Source organism: Gadus morhua, chromosome 11 (genome assembly GCF_902167405.1).
Source record: "Gadus morhua chromosome 11, gadMor3.0, whole genome shotgun sequence".
NCBI lineage: Eukaryota > Metazoa > Chordata > Actinopteri > Gadiformes > Gadidae > Gadus > Gadus morhua.
The window spans coordinates 1-13,417 of NC_044058.1; the positions used below are offsets into that span (position 1 = coordinate 1).

The 13,417-nt window shown below is 47.4% G+C and overlaps 23 non-coding genes across 23 annotated transcripts; all 23 read right to left on the reverse strand.

The window, feature by feature from the left end:
• Positions 1-385: 385 nt before the first annotated feature.
• On the reverse strand, positions 386-504 carry LOC115554878 (5S ribosomal RNA). The gene has a single exon (XR_003978734.1). It is a non-coding gene; the product is annotated as a 5S ribosomal RNA (ribosomal RNA).
• Positions 505-925: 421 nt separating this feature from the next.
• On the reverse strand, positions 926-1,044 carry LOC115554922 (5S ribosomal RNA). The gene has a single exon (XR_003978770.1). It is a non-coding gene; the product is annotated as a 5S ribosomal RNA (ribosomal RNA).
• A 421-nt stretch (positions 1,045-1,465) lies between these two features.
• Positions 1,466-1,584, reverse strand: LOC115554924 (5S ribosomal RNA). Its single transcript, XR_003978772.1, has one exon. It is a non-coding gene; the product is annotated as a 5S ribosomal RNA (ribosomal RNA).
• A 422-nt stretch (positions 1,585-2,006) lies between these two features.
• On the reverse strand, positions 2,007-2,125 carry LOC115554804 (5S ribosomal RNA). Its single transcript, XR_003978668.1, has one exon. It is a non-coding gene; the product is annotated as a 5S ribosomal RNA (ribosomal RNA).
• A 411-nt stretch (positions 2,126-2,536) lies between these two features.
• LOC115554853 (5S ribosomal RNA) lies at positions 2,537-2,655 on the reverse strand. The gene has a single exon (XR_003978712.1). It is a non-coding gene; the product is annotated as a 5S ribosomal RNA (ribosomal RNA).
• A 421-nt stretch (positions 2,656-3,076) lies between these two features.
• LOC115554920 (5S ribosomal RNA) lies at positions 3,077-3,195 on the reverse strand. The gene has a single exon (XR_003978768.1). It is a non-coding gene; the product is annotated as a 5S ribosomal RNA (ribosomal RNA).
• A 421-nt stretch (positions 3,196-3,616) lies between these two features.
• Positions 3,617-3,735, reverse strand: LOC115554902 (5S ribosomal RNA). Its single transcript, XR_003978756.1, has one exon. It is a non-coding gene; the product is annotated as a 5S ribosomal RNA (ribosomal RNA).
• A 421-nt stretch (positions 3,736-4,156) lies between these two features.
• LOC115554817 (5S ribosomal RNA) lies at positions 4,157-4,275 on the reverse strand. The gene has a single exon (XR_003978679.1). It is a non-coding gene; the product is annotated as a 5S ribosomal RNA (ribosomal RNA).
• Positions 4,276-4,696: 421 nt separating this feature from the next.
• LOC115554919 (5S ribosomal RNA) lies at positions 4,697-4,815 on the reverse strand. Its single transcript, XR_003978767.1, has one exon. It is a non-coding gene; the product is annotated as a 5S ribosomal RNA (ribosomal RNA).
• A 411-nt stretch (positions 4,816-5,226) lies between these two features.
• On the reverse strand, positions 5,227-5,345 carry LOC115554931 (5S ribosomal RNA). Its single transcript, XR_003978776.1, has one exon. It is a non-coding gene; the product is annotated as a 5S ribosomal RNA (ribosomal RNA).
• A 421-nt stretch (positions 5,346-5,766) lies between these two features.
• On the reverse strand, positions 5,767-5,885 carry LOC115554841 (5S ribosomal RNA). The gene has a single exon (XR_003978701.1). It is a non-coding gene; the product is annotated as a 5S ribosomal RNA (ribosomal RNA).
• Positions 5,886-6,306: 421 nt separating this feature from the next.
• Positions 6,307-6,427, reverse strand: LOC115554926 (5S ribosomal RNA). Its single transcript, XR_003978774.1, has one exon. It is a non-coding gene; the product is annotated as a 5S ribosomal RNA (ribosomal RNA).
• A 421-nt stretch (positions 6,428-6,848) lies between these two features.
• On the reverse strand, positions 6,849-6,967 carry LOC115554829 (5S ribosomal RNA). Its single transcript, XR_003978690.1, has one exon. It is a non-coding gene; the product is annotated as a 5S ribosomal RNA (ribosomal RNA).
• A 421-nt stretch (positions 6,968-7,388) lies between these two features.
• Positions 7,389-7,507, reverse strand: LOC115554865 (5S ribosomal RNA). Its single transcript, XR_003978723.1, has one exon. It is a non-coding gene; the product is annotated as a 5S ribosomal RNA (ribosomal RNA).
• Positions 7,508-7,928: 421 nt separating this feature from the next.
• Positions 7,929-8,047, reverse strand: LOC115554925 (5S ribosomal RNA). The gene has a single exon (XR_003978773.1). It is a non-coding gene; the product is annotated as a 5S ribosomal RNA (ribosomal RNA).
• A 421-nt stretch (positions 8,048-8,468) lies between these two features.
• On the reverse strand, positions 8,469-8,587 carry LOC115554921 (5S ribosomal RNA). The gene has a single exon (XR_003978769.1). It is a non-coding gene; the product is annotated as a 5S ribosomal RNA (ribosomal RNA).
• A 421-nt stretch (positions 8,588-9,008) lies between these two features.
• Positions 9,009-9,127, reverse strand: LOC115554914 (5S ribosomal RNA). The gene has a single exon (XR_003978763.1). It is a non-coding gene; the product is annotated as a 5S ribosomal RNA (ribosomal RNA).
• Positions 9,128-9,548: 421 nt separating this feature from the next.
• On the reverse strand, positions 9,549-9,667 carry LOC115554890 (5S ribosomal RNA). The gene has a single exon (XR_003978745.1). It is a non-coding gene; the product is annotated as a 5S ribosomal RNA (ribosomal RNA).
• A 421-nt stretch (positions 9,668-10,088) lies between these two features.
• Positions 10,089-10,207, reverse strand: LOC115554940 (5S ribosomal RNA). Its single transcript, XR_003978783.1, has one exon. It is a non-coding gene; the product is annotated as a 5S ribosomal RNA (ribosomal RNA).
• Positions 10,208-10,618: 411 nt separating this feature from the next.
• Positions 10,619-10,737, reverse strand: LOC115554952 (5S ribosomal RNA). Its single transcript, XR_003978794.1, has one exon. It is a non-coding gene; the product is annotated as a 5S ribosomal RNA (ribosomal RNA).
• A 421-nt stretch (positions 10,738-11,158) lies between these two features.
• Positions 11,159-11,277, reverse strand: LOC115554798 (5S ribosomal RNA). The gene has a single exon (XR_003978662.1). It is a non-coding gene; the product is annotated as a 5S ribosomal RNA (ribosomal RNA).
• Positions 11,278-11,698: 421 nt separating this feature from the next.
• On the reverse strand, positions 11,699-11,817 carry LOC115554928 (5S ribosomal RNA). Its single transcript, XR_003978775.1, has one exon. It is a non-coding gene; the product is annotated as a 5S ribosomal RNA (ribosomal RNA).
• Positions 11,818-12,238: 421 nt separating this feature from the next.
• On the reverse strand, positions 12,239-12,357 carry LOC115554923 (5S ribosomal RNA). The gene has a single exon (XR_003978771.1). It is a non-coding gene; the product is annotated as a 5S ribosomal RNA (ribosomal RNA).
• Positions 12,358-13,417: the final 1,060 nt, after the last annotated feature.

Here is a 13,417-nt window from a genome sequence, read left to right on the forward strand (position 1 = left end):
GGAGGACGTAAGGAGTGAGAGCGCTGCCGTGGCCAGAGACGGGACTTGTACAGAAACAATGATTAGATCCATAATGAATGAATGAATACGTTATTCCAGACTCAGAGTTACATATTTGAACGCAATGCATTACACTGCTTGGGCGTCATCGTTTGCGTGATCTTTTGAAGAAACGTAGCGTTGCAGAACCTGGGATGGACTAAGGTGGACCGCCGTCATTGCAGCTCTCTGCTACGTCACTACACTGTCCACATGTTTCACAAATAGAGTTTGAGGAGACGTCGTCAGAGTCTGTATGTTGCTTAAATTCTCCAAAACAGTGGGCGCTAAAGCTCAGCGCACGGTAGGCCATTGCATCCAATGAGCTCGATTTGAAATAGTTTAATGCTTACAGCACCTGGTATTCCCAGGCGGTCACCCATCCAAGTACTAACCCGGCCCGACCCTGCTTAGCTTCCAAGATCAGACGAGATCGGGCGTGCCTAAGGTGGTATGGCCGTAAGCAATTATAGACTTGACCATATTAGCTTTTATACAGGGGGAGGACGTAAGGAGTGAGAGCGCTGCCGTGGCCAGAGACGGGACTTGTACAGAAACAATGATTAGATCCATAATGAATGAATGAATACGTTATTCCAGACTCAGAGTTACATATTTGAACGCAATGCATTACACTGCTTTGGCGTCATCGTTTGCGTGATCTTTAGAAGAAACGTAGCGTTGCAATACCTGGGATGGACTAAGGTGGACCGCCGTCATTGCAGCTCTCTGCTTCGTCACTACACTGTCCACATGTTTCACAAATAGAGCTTGAGGAGACGTCGTCAGAGTCTGTGTGTTGCTTAAATTCTCCAAAACAGTGGGCGCTAAAGATCAGCGCACGGTAGGCCATTGCATCCAATGAGCTCGAGTTGAAAAAGTATAATGCTTACAGCACCTGGTATTCCCAGGCGGTCACCCATCCAAGTACTAACCAGGCCCGACCCTGCTTAGCTTCCGAGATCAGACGAGATCGGGCGTGCCTATGGTGGTATGGCCGTAACCATTTATAGACTTGACCATGTAAGCTTTTATACAGGGGGAGGACGTAAGGAGTGAGAGCGCTGCCGTGGCCAGAGACGGGACTTGTACAGAAACAATGATTAATTCCATAATGAATGAATGAATACGTTATTCCAGACTCAGAGTTACATATTTGAACGCAATGCATTACACTGCTTTGGCGTCATCGTTTGCGTGATCTTTAGAAGAAACGTAGCGTTGCAAAACCTGGGATGGACTAAGGTGGACCGCCGTCATTGCAGCTCTCTGCTACGTCACTACACTGTCCACATGTTTCACAAATAGAGCTTGAGGAGACGTCGTCAGAGTCTGTATGTTGCTTAAATTCTCCAAAACAGTGGGCGCTAAAGATCAGCGCACGGTAGGCCATTGCATCCAATGAGCTCGAGTTGAAAAAGTATAATGCTTACTGCACCTGGTATTCCCAGGCGGTCACCCATCCAAGTACTAACCAGGCCCGACCCTGCTTAGCTTCCGAGATCAGACGAGATCGGGCTTGCCTAAGGTGGTATGGCCGTAAGCAATTATAGACTTGACCATATTAGCTTTTATACAGGGGGAGGACGTAAGGAGTGAGAGCGCATGCCGTGGCCAGAGACGGGACTTGTACAGAAACAATGATTAGATCCATAATGAATGAATGAATACGTTATTCCAGACTCAGAGCAACATATTTGAACGCAATGCATTACACTGCTTGGGCGTCATCGTTTGCGTGATCTTTTGAAGAAACGTAGCGTTGCAAAACCTGGGATGGACTAAGGTGGACCGCCGTCATTGCAGCTCTCTGCTACGTCACTACACTGTCCACATGTTTCACAAATAGAGTTTGAGGAGACGTCGTCAGAGTCTGTATGTTGCTTAAATTCTCCAAAACAGTGGGCGCTAAAGATCAGCGCACGGTAGGCCATTGCATCCAATGAGCTCGAGTTGAAAAAGTATAATGCTTACAGCACCAGGTATTCCCAGGCGGTCACCCATCCAAGTACTAACCAGGCCCGACCCTGCTTAGCTTCCGAGATCAGACGAGATCGGGCGTGCCTAAGGTGGTATGGCCGTAAGCATATATAAACTTGACCATATAAGCTTTTATACAGGGGGAGGACGTAAGGAGTGAGAGCGCTGCCGTGGCCAGAGACGGGACTTGTACAGAAACAATGATTAGATCCATAATGAATGAATGAATAAGTTATTCCAGACTCAGAGTTACATATTTGAACGCAATGCATTACACTGCTTGGGCGTCATCGTTTGCGTGATCTTTTGAAGAAACGTAGCGTTGCAAAACCTGGGATGGACTAAGGTGGACCGCCGTCATTGCAGCTCTCTACTACGTCACTACACTGTCCACATGTTTCACAAATAGAGTTTGAGGAGACGTCGTCAGAGTCTGTATGTTGCTTAAATTCTCCAAAACAGTGGGCGCTAAAGATCAGCGCATTGCATCCAATGAGCTCGAGTTGAAAAAGTATAATGCTTACAGCACCTGGTATTCCCAGGCGGTCACCCATCCAAGTACTAACCAGGCCCGACCCTGCTTAGCTTCCGAGATCAGACGAGATCGGGCGTGCCTATGGTGGTATGGCCGTAAGCATTTATAGACTTGACCATGTAAGCTTTTATACAGGGGGAGGACGTAAGGAGTGAGAGTGCTGCCGTGGCCAGAGACGGGACTTGTACAGAAACAATGATTAGATCCATAATGAATGAATGAATACGTTATTCCAGACTCAGAGCAACATATTTGAACGCAATGCATTACACTGCTTGGGCGTCATCGTTTGCGTGATCTTTTGAAGAAACGTAGCGTTGCAAAACCTGGGATGGACTAAGGTGGACCGCCGTCATTGCAGCTCTCTACTACGTCACTACACTGTCCACATGTTTCACAAATAGAGTTTGAGGAGACGTCGTCAGAGTCTGTATGTTGCTTAAATTCTCCAAAACAGTGGGCGCTAAAGATCAGCGCACGGTAGGCCATTGCATCCAATGAGCTCGAGTTGAAAAAGTATAATGCTTACAGCACCTGGTATTCCCAGGCGGTCACCCATCCAAGTACTAACCAGGCCCGACCCTGCTTAGCTTCCGAGATCAGACGAGATCGGGCGTGCCTAAGGTGGTATGGACGTAAGCAATTATAGACTTGACCATATTAGCTTTTATACAGGGGGAGGACGTAAGGAGTGAGAGCGCTGCCGTGGCCAGAGACGGGACTTGTACAGAAACAATGATTAGATCCATAATGAATGAATGAATACGTTATTCCAGACTCAGAGTTACATATTTGAACGCAATGCATTACACTGCTTGGGCGTCATCGTTTGCGTGATCTTTTGAAGAAACGTAGCGTTGCAAAACCTGGGATGGACTAAGGTGGACCGCCGTCATTGCAGCTCTCTGCTACATCACTACACTGTCCACATGTTTCACAAATAGAGTTTGAGGAGACGTCGTCAGAGTCTGTATGTTGCTTAAATTCTCCAAAACAGTGGGCGCTAAAGATCAGCGCACGGTAGGCCATTGCATCCAATGAGCTCGAGTTGAAATAGTATAATGCTTACAGCACCTGGTATTCCCAGGCGGTCACCCATCCAAGTACTAACCAGGCCCGACCCTGCTTTGCTTCCGAGATCAGACGAGATCGGGCGTGCCTAAGGTGGTATGGCCATAAGCAATTATAGACTTGACCATATTAGCTTTTATTCAGGGGGAGGACGTAAGGAGTGAGAGCGCTGCCGTGGCCAGAGACGGGACTTGTACAGAAACAATGATTAGATCCATAATGAATGAATGAATACGTTATTCCAGACTCAGAGTTACATATTTGAACGCAATGCATTACACTGCTTGGGCGTCATCGTTTGCGTGATCTTTTGAAGGAACGTAGCGTTGCAAAACCTGGGATGGACTAAGGTGGACCGCCGTCATTGCAGCTCTCTGCTACGTCACTACACTGTCCACATGTTTCACAAATAGAGTTTGAGGAGACGTCGTCAGAGTCTGTATGTAACTTAAATTCTCCAAAACAGTGGGCGCTAAAGATCAGCGCACGGTAGGCCATTGCATCCAATGAGCTCGAGTTGAAAAAGTATAATGCTTACAGCACCAGGTATTCCCAGGCGGTCACCCATCCAAGTACTAACCAGGCCCGACCCTGCTTAGCTTCCGAGATCAGACGAGATCGGGCGTGCCTAAGGTGGTATGGCCGTAAGCATATATAAACTTGACCATATTAGCTTTTATACAGGGGGAGGACGTAAGGAGTGAGAGCGCTGCCGTGGCCAGAGACGGGACTTGTACAGAAACAATGATTAGATCCATAATGAATGAATGAATACGTTATTCCAGACTCAGAGTTACATATTTGAACGCAATGCATTACACTGCTTGGGCGTCATCGTTTGCGTGATCTTTTGAAGAAACGTAGCGTTGCAGAACCTGGAATGGACCAAGGTGGACCGCCGTCATTGCAGCTCTCTGCTACGTCACTACACTGTCCACATGTTTCACAAATAGAGTTTGAGGAGACGTCGTCAGAGTCTGTATGTTGCTTAAATTCTCCAAAACAGTGGGCGCTAAAGATCAGCGCACGGTAGGCCATTGCATCCAATGAGCTCGAGTTGAAAAAGTATAATGCTTACAGCACCTGGTATTCCCAGGCGGTCACCCATCCAAGTACTAACCAGGCCCGACCCTGCTTAGCTTCCGAGATCAGACGAGATCGGGCGTGCCTAAGGTGGTATGGCCGTAAGCAATTATAGACTTGACCATATTAGCTTTTATACAGGGGGAGGACGTAAGGAGTGAGAGCGCTGCCGTGGCCAGAGACGGGACTTGTACAGAAACAATGATTAGATCCATAATGAATGAATGAATACGTTATTCCAGACACAGAGCAACATATTTGAACGCAATGCATTACACTGCTTGGGCGTCATCGTTTGCGTGATCTTTTGAAGAAACGTAGCGTTGCAAAACCTGGGATGGACTAAGGTGGACCGCCGTCATTGCAGCTCTCTGCTACGTCACTACACGGTCCACATGTTTCACAAATAGAGTTTGAGGAGACGTCGTCAGAGTCTGTATGTTGCTTAAATTCTCCAAAACAGTGGGCGCTAAAGATCAGCGCATTGCATCCAATGAGCTCGAGTTGAAAAAGTATAATGCTTACAGCACCTGGTATTCCCAGGCGGTCACCCATCCAAGTACTAACCAGGCCCGACCCTGCTTAGCTTCCGAGATCAGACGAGATCGGGCGTGCCTAAGGTGGTATGGCCGTAAGCAATTATAGACTTGACCATATTAGATTTTATACAGGGGGAGGACGTAAGGAGTGAGAGCGCTGCCGTGGCCAGAGACGGGACTTGTACAGAAACAATGATTAGATCTATAATGAATGAATGAATACGTTATTCCAGACTCAGAGCAACATATTTGAACGCAATGCATTACACTGCTTGGGCGTCATCGTTTGCGTGATCTTTTGAAGAAACGTAGCGTTGCAAAACCTGGGATGGACTAAGGTGGACCGCCGTCATTGCAGCTCTCTGCTACGTCACTACACGGTCCACATGTTTCACAAATAGAGTTTGAGGAGACGTCGTCAGAGTCTGTATGTTGCTTAAATTCTCCAAAACAGTGGGCGCTAAAGATCAGCGCACGGTAGGCCATTGCATCCAATGAGCTCGAGTTGAAAAAGTATAATGCTTACAGCACCTGGTATTCCCAGGCGGTCACCCATCCAAGTACTAACCAGGCCCGACCCTGCTTAGCTTCCGAGATCAGACGAGATCGGGCGTGCCTAAGGTGGTATGACCGTAAGCAATTATAGACTTGACCATATTAGCTTTTATACAGGGGGAGGACGTAAGGAGTGAGAGCGCTGCCGTGGCCAGAGACGGGACTTGTACAGAAACAATGATTAGATCCATAATGAATGAATGAATACGTTATTCCAGACTCAGAGCAACATATTTGAACGCAATGCATTACACTGCTTGGGCGTCATCGTTTGCGTGATCTTTTGAAGAAACGTAGCGTTGCAAAACCTGGGATGGACTAAGGTGGACCGCCGTCATTGCAGCTCTCTACTACGTCACTACACTGTCCACATGTTTCACAAATAGAGTTTGAGGAGACGTCGTCAGAGTCTGTATGTTGCTTAAATTCTCCAAAACAGTGGGCGCTAAAGATCAGCGCACGGTAGGCCATTGCATCCAATGAGCTCGAGTTGAAATAGTATAATGCTTACAGCACCTGGTATTCCCAGGCGGTCACCCATCCAAGTACTAACCAGGCCCGACCCTGCTTAGCTTCCGAGATTCAGACGAGATCGGGCGTGCCTAAGGTGGTATGGCCTGTAAGCATTTATAGACTTGACCATATTAGCTTTTATACAGGAGGAGGACGTAAGGAGTGAGAGCGCTGCCGTGGCCAGAGACGGGACTTGTACAGAAACAATGATTAGATCCATAATGAATGAATGAATACGTTATTCCAGACTCAGAGTTACATATTTGAACGCAATGCATTACACTGCTTGGGCGTCATCGTTTGCGTGATCTTTTGAAGAAACGTAGCGTTGCAAAACCTGGGATGGACTAAGGTGGACCGCCGTCATTGCAGCTCTCTGCTACGTCACTACACTGTCCACATGTTTCACAAATAGAGTTTGAGGAGACGTCGTCAGAGTCTGTATGTTGCTTAAATTCTCCAAAACAGTGGGCGCTAAAGATCAGCGCACGGTAGGCCATTGCATCCAATGAGCTCGAGTTGAAAAAGTATAATGCTTACAGCACCTGGTATTCCCAGGCGGTCACCCATCCAAGTACTAACCAGGCCCGACCCTGCTTAACTTCCGAGATTAGACGAGATCGGGCGTGCCCAAGGTGGTATGGCTGTAAGCATTTGTAGACTTGACCATATTAGCTTTTATACAGGAGGAGGACGTAAGGAGTGAGAGCGCTGCCGTGGCCAGAGACGGGACTTGTACAGAAACAATGATTAGATCCATAATGAATGAATGAATACGTTATTCCAGACTCAGAGTTACATATTTGAACGCAATGCATTACACTGCTTGGGCGTCATCGTTTGCGTGATCTTTTGAAGAAACGTAGCGTTGCAAAACCTGGGATGGACTAAGGTGGACCGCCGTCATTGCAGCTCTCTGCTACGTCACTACACGGTCCACATGTTTCACAAATAGAGTTTGAGGAGACGTCGTCAGAGTCTGTATGTTGCTTAAATTCTCCAAAACAGTGGGCGCTAAAGATCAGCGCACGGTAGGCCATTGCATCCAATGAGCTCGAGTTGAAAAAGTATAATGCTTACAGCACCTGGTATTCCCAGGCGGTCACCCATCCAAGTACTAACCAGGCCCGACCCTGCTTAGCTTCCGAGATCAGACGAGATCGGGCGTGCCTATGGTGGTATGGCCGTAAGCATTTATAGTCTTGACCATATAAGCTTTTATACAGGGGGAGGACGTAAGGAGTGAGAGCGCTGCCGTGGCCAGAGACGGGACTTGTACAGAAACAATGATTAGATCCATAATGAATGAATGAATACGTTATTCCAGACTCAGAGTTACATATTTGAACGCAATGCATTACACTGCTTGGGCGTCATCGTTTGCGTGATCTTTTGAAGAAACGTAGCGTTGCAGAACCTGGGATGGACTAAGGTGGACCGCCGTCATTGCAGCTCTCTGCTACGTCACTACACTGTCCACATGTTTCACAAATAGAGTTTGAGGAGACGTCGTCAGAGTCTGTATGTTGCTTAAATTCTCCAAAACAGTGGGCGCTAAAGATCAGCGCACGGTAGGCCATTGCATCCAATGAGCTCGAGTTGAAAAAGTATAATGCTTACAGCACCTAGTATTCCCAGGCGGTCACCCATCCAAGTACTAACCAGGCCCGACCCTGCTTAGCTTCCGAGATCAGACGAGATCGGGCGTGCCTAAGGTGGTATGGCCTTAAGCATATATAAACTTGACCATATTAGCTTTTATACAGGGGGAGGACGTAAGGAGTGAGAGCGCTGCCGTGGCCAGAGACGGGACTTGTACAGAAACAATGATTAGATCCATAATGAATGAATGAATACGTTATTCCAGACTCAGAGTTACATATTTGAACGCAATGCATTACACTGCTTGGGCGTCATCGTTTGCGTGATCTTTTGAAGAAACGTAGCGTTGCAGAACCTGGGATGGACTAAGGTGGACCGCCGTCATTGCAGCTCTCTGCTACGTCACTACACTGTCCACATGTTTCACAAATAGAGTTTGAGGAGACGTCGTCAGAGTCTGTATGTTGCTTAAATTCTCCAAAACAGTGGGCGCTAAAGATCAGCGCACGGTAGGCCATTGCATCCAATGAGCTCGAGTTGAAAAAGTATAATGCTTACAGCACCTGGTATTCCCAGGCGGTCACCCATCCAAGTACTAACCAGGCCCGACCCTGCTTAGCTTCCGAGATCAGACGAGATCGGGCGTGCCTAAGGTGGTATGGACGTAAGCAATTATAGACTTGACCATATTAGCTTTTATACAGGGGGAGGACGTAAGGAGTGAGAGCGCTGCCGTGGCCAGAGACGGGACTTGTACAGAAACAATGATTAGATCCATAATGAATGAATGAATACGTTATTCCAGACTCAGAGTTACATATTTGAACGCAATGCATTACACTGCTTGGGCGTCATCGTTTGCGTGATCTTTTGAAGAAACGTAGCGTTGCAAAACCTGGGATGGACTAAGGTGGACCGCCGTCATTGCAGCTCTCTGCTACATCACTACACTGTCCACATGTTTCACAAATAGAGTTTGAGGAGACGTCGTCAGAGTCTGTATGTTGCTTAAATTCTCCAAAACAGTGGGCGCTAAAGATCAGCGCACGGTAGGCCATTGCATCCAATGAGCTCGAGTTGAAATAGTATAATGCTTACAGCACCTGGTATTCCCAGGCGGTCACCCATCCAAGTACTAACCAGGCCCGACCCTGCTTTGCTTCCGAGATCAGACGAGATCGGGCGTGCCTAAGGTGGTATGGCCATAAGCAATTATAGACTTGACCATATTAGCTTTTATTCAGGGGGAGGACGTAAGGAGTGAGCGCGCTGCCGTGGCCAGAGACGGGACTTGTACAGAAACAATGATTAGATCCATAATGAATGAATGAATACGTTATTCCAGACTCAGAGTTACATATTTGAACGCAATGCATTACACTGCTTGGGCGTCATCGTTTGCGTGATCTTTTGAAGGAACGTAGCGTTGCAAAACCTGGGATGGACTAAGGTGGACCGCCGTCATTGCAGCTCTCTGCTACGTCACTACACTGTCCACATGTTTCACAAATAGAGTTTGAGGAGACGTCGTCAGAGTCTGTATGTAACTTAAATTCTCCAAAACAGTGGGCGCTAAAGATCAGCGCACGGTAGGCCATTGCATCCAATGAGCTCGAGTTGAAAAAGTATAATGCTTACAGCACCAGGTATTCCCAGGCGGTCACCCATCCAAGTACTAACCAGGCCCGACCCTGCTTAGCTTCCGAGATCAGACGAGATCGGGCGTGCCTAAGGTGGTATGGCAGTAAGCATATATAAACTTGACCATATTAGCTTTTATACAGGGGGAGGACGTAAGGAGTGAGAGCGCTGCCGTGGCCAGAGACGGGACTTGTACAGAAACAATGATTAGATCCATAATGAATGAATGAATACGTTATTCCAGACTCAGAGTTACATATTTGAACGCAATGCATTACACTGCTTGGGCGTCATCGTTTGCGTGATCTTTTGAAGAAACGTAGCGTTGCAGAACCTGGAATGGACCAAGGTGGACCGCCGTCATTGCAGCTCTCTGCTACGTCACTACACTGTCCACATGTTTCACAAATAGAGTTTGAGGAGACGTCGTCAGAGTCTGTATGTTGCTTAAATTCTCCAAAACAGTGGGCGCTAAAGATCAGCGCACGGTAGGCCATTGCATCCAATGAGCTCGAGTTGAAAAAGTATAATGCTTACAGCACCTGGTATTCCCAGGCGGTCACCCATCCAAGTACTAACCAGGCCCGACCCTGCTTAGCTTCCGAGATCAGACGAGATCGGGCGTGCCTAAGGTGGTATGGCCGTAAGCAATTATAGACTTGACCATATTAGCTTTTATACAGGGGGAGGACGTAAGGAGTGAGAGCGCTGCCGTGGCCAGAGACGGGACTTGTACAGAAACAATGATTAGATCCATAATGAATGAATGAATACGTTATTCCAGACACAGAGCAACATATTTGAACGCAATGCATTACACTGCTTGGGCGTCATCGTTTGCGTGATCTTTTGAAGAATCGTAGCGTTGCAAAACCTGGGATGGACTAAGGTGGACCGCCGTCATTGCAGCTCTCTGCTACGTCACTACACGGTCCACATGTTTCACAAATAGAGTTTGAGGAGACGTCGTCAGAGTCTGTATGTTGCTTAAATTCTCCAAAACAGTGGGCGCTAAAGATCAGCGCATTGCATCCAATGAGCTCGAGTTGAAAAAGTATAATGCTTACAGCACCTGGTATTCCCAGGCGGTCACCCATCCAAGTACTAACCAGGCCCGACCCTGCTTAGCTTCCGAGATCAGACGAGATCGGGCGTGCCTAAGGTGGTATGGCCGTAAGCAATTATAGACTTGACCATATTAGATTTTATACAGGGGGAGGACGTAAGGAGTGAGAGCGCTGCCGTGGCCAGAGACGGGACTTGTACAGAAACAATGATTAGATCCATAATGAATGAATGAATACGTTATTCCAGACTCAGAGCAACATATTTGAACGCAATGCATTACACTGCTTGGGCGTCATCGTTTGCGTGATCTTTTGAAGAAACGTAGCGTTGCAAAACCTGGGATGGACTAAGGTGGACCGCCGTCATTGCAGCTCTCTGCTACGTCACTACACGGTCCACATGTTTCACAAATAGAGTTTGAGGAGACGTCGTCAGAGTCTGTATGTTGCTTAAATTCTCCAAAACAGTGGGCGCTAAAGATCAGCGCACGGTAGGCCATTGCATCCAATGAGCTCGAGTTGAAAAAGTATAATGCTTACAGCACCTGGTATTCCCAGGCAGTCACCCATCCAAGTACTAACCAGGCCCGACCCTGCTTAGCTTCCGAGATCAGACGAGATCGGGCGTGCCCAAGGTGGTATGGCCGTAAGCAATTATAGACTTGACCATATTAGCTTTTATACAGGGGGAGGACGTAAGGAGTGAGAGCGCTGCCGTGGCCAGAGACGGGACTTGTACAGAAACAATGATTAGATCCATAATGAATAAATGAATACGTTATTCCAGACTCAGAGTTACATATTTGAACGCAATGCATTACACTGCTTGGGCGTCATCGTTTGCGTGATCTTTTGAAGAAACGTAGCGTTGCAGAACCTGGGATGGACTAAGGTGGACCGCCGTCATTGCAGCTCTCTGCTACGTCACTACACTGTCCACATGTTTCACAAATAGAGTTTGAGGAGACGTCGTCAGAGTCTGTATGTTGCTTAAATTCTCCAAAACAGTGGGCGCTAAAGATCAGCGCACGGTAGGCCATTGCATCCAATGAGCTCGAGTTGAAAAAGTATAATGCTTACAGCACCTGCTATTCCCAGGCGGTCACCCATCCAAGTACTGACCAGGCCCGACCCTGCTTAGCTTCCGAGATCAGACGAGATCGGGCGTGCCTAAGGTGGTATGGCCTTAAGCATATATAAACTTGACCATATTAGCTTTTATACAGGGGGAGGACGTAAGGAGTGAGAGCGCTGCCGTGGCCAGAGACGGGACTTGTACAGAAACAATGATTAGATCCATAATGAATGAATGAATACGTTATTCCAGACTCAGAGTTACATATTTGAACGCAATGCATTACACTGCTTGGGCGTCATCGTTTGCGTGATCTTTTGAAGAAACGTAGCGTTGCAGAACCTGGGATGGACTAAGGTGGACCGCCGTCATTGCAGCTCTCTGCTACGTCACTACACTGTCCACATGTTTCACAAATAGAGTTTGAGGAGACGTCGTCAGAGTCTGTATGTTGCTTAAATTCTCCAAAACAGTGGGCGCTAAAGATCAGCGCACGGTAGGCCATTGCATCCAATGAGCTCGAGTTGAAAAAGTATAATGCTTACAGCACCTGGTATTCCCAGGCGGTTACCCATCCAAGTACTAACCAGGCCCGACCCTGCTTTGCTTCCGAGATCAGACGAGATCGGGCGTGCCTAAGGTGGTATGGCCGTAAACATTTATAGACTAGACCATATTAGCTTTTATACAGGGGGAGGACGTAAGGAGTGAGAGCGCTGCCGTGGCCAGAGACGGGACTTGTACAGAAACAATGATTAGATCCATAACTAGAACTGCAAGCAGTTATGCAGGGGTCCAAGAAGTGTGCATTTCGCCGGCACAACGCGACAAGAAACGTGCGTTTCGCCGGCACAACGCGAAGCATGTGTTCAAAACGCTACCCTGAACCTGTGGATACAAAGGATATGACTGTGGTAGGAGTAGCGAGAAGTCAGTGTAGCGTTTTCGCGGCGAAATTTTGTAGAAGATAAACAATTTCGTCGTTTATGGCGCCCCCTAATGGCGAAATTTTCCGAAATTTTTGTCGAACGACATTAAGGTTAGCACCAACATGTGTGTAAAATTTGGACTCGTTCCGATGTCTAATTTTGGATTTTTTTGGATTTTTAATTTTCCACGTCTAATTTAGCTCATAAACCAATATTCAAAACGCTACCGTTTCGTCGTCGAAGGTCCGATCAAAAAATCTATCATTTCTATGCGTGTGCGTCTGAAGATGCCGTGTGCAAAGTTTGGTGTCGATTGGTCAAGAAATGTGGGAGGAGTAGCGAAAAAACAGTTTTGCGGTTTTCGCGACTTTGCGAAAAAAAATTCTGGACGCAAATGGGCGTGGCCTAGGCCAAAAGATGCAGCAGACTCCAGTGCATCTGTGTGTACAAGTTTTTGGACTCTGGGAGGTTCGGTGTGGGAGTTATAGCCCCAAACGCGTATTCCTTGGTATAGCGCCACCTAGTGGCCGGCAGGTCTGGATTTTGTCGTCTGCATAGTCTTCACGGACCTGGATCTATTCATGCAATTGGCGTGTGTGCACCATTTACGGTTTGGGCTGTAGTACCACTTCTAGGGGGGAAAAATAACTAGAACTGCAAGCAGTTATGCAGGGGTCCAAGAAGTGTGCATTTCGCCGGCACAACGCGACAAGAAATGTGCATTTCGCCGGCACAACGCGAAGCAAGTATTCAAAACGCTACCGTGAACAACATGTGGATACAAAGGT